Consider the following 1,006-nt stretch of genomic DNA (forward strand, 5'->3'; position numbering starts at 1 on the left):
CTGATAAAACGCCCCCCTGGTCACGGCCGACAAATGGTCTTCCAATGTCAGCCGTGGATCCAGGAGGACTCCCAAGTTGCGGGCCCTCTCTGAGGGGGCCAAGATTTCGCCCCCTATAGTCAGCGATGGGGTCAGCTGACTATGCCGAGGCGCCGGCAGCCACAGCCACTCGGTCTTGGAGGGGTTGAGCCTGAGTCTGAGTCTGTTCCTCCCCATCCAAACCCTAAATTTCTTTGCAAGCAGTTTGGTAGTCTTTATCCTGTAAGAATGGAATACAAATTTCATTCATTTTGGGTGAAATGGGGAGGGCGGACTGATATCCTCATTAGAGACAATGGGACCATACCAATATTGCATGTTATGGGTTGAAGAAGCTGATTATTAATCTTGCATTTAGTACAGTCTATCCCTGCGTGAAATTTGCTGGCCTATATTATATGCCTGTGAGTAATGGTGACTAGTACAGGTATCATAGTTAGAGGTTTGTCCATCTCAGGGTGCTCAATTATTAGGGTGTAACTACATGTTACTGTGAGTTCCTAAACTTGTTTTTCTGGAGCTGGCATGAATGAATGAGAAAAAGCATGCAAGAAGGTGGAATGTGGGACTCTACACACACACACATGCAAATTTACTCTGTGAAGTTTAATTCCCAGTCAGACAGCCTGGAGGAGAATGGTGGAGAACTCATTAGGGAGTAGAAACTACAGGGAGACAGTAATGAGGAGAAGAAAAAACTTTTAATATTTTCCCTTCTGAAGTGACTCCAAATTAAGTAGTTTGATGCAGCAAATAAACATCACAGGACTATTTATCTACCGTTTTAGCTTTGTTCTATACCAGCCAGAGTCACTTTCAGCAGGATGGGCTAAATAATAAAATGAAATGAATAAAATAAAATAATAAAATAAAATAAAATAAAATAAAATAAAATAAATAAAATAAAATAAAATAAAATAAAATAAAATAAAATAATAAAATAAAATAAAATAATAAAATAAAATAA

This window comes from Protobothrops mucrosquamatus, unplaced genomic scaffold, assembly GCF_001527695.2.
Source record: "Protobothrops mucrosquamatus isolate PMUCROS unplaced genomic scaffold, P.Mucros_1.0 scaffold4602, whole genome shotgun sequence".
Taxonomy (NCBI): domain Eukaryota; kingdom Metazoa; phylum Chordata; class Lepidosauria; order Squamata; family Viperidae; genus Protobothrops; species Protobothrops mucrosquamatus.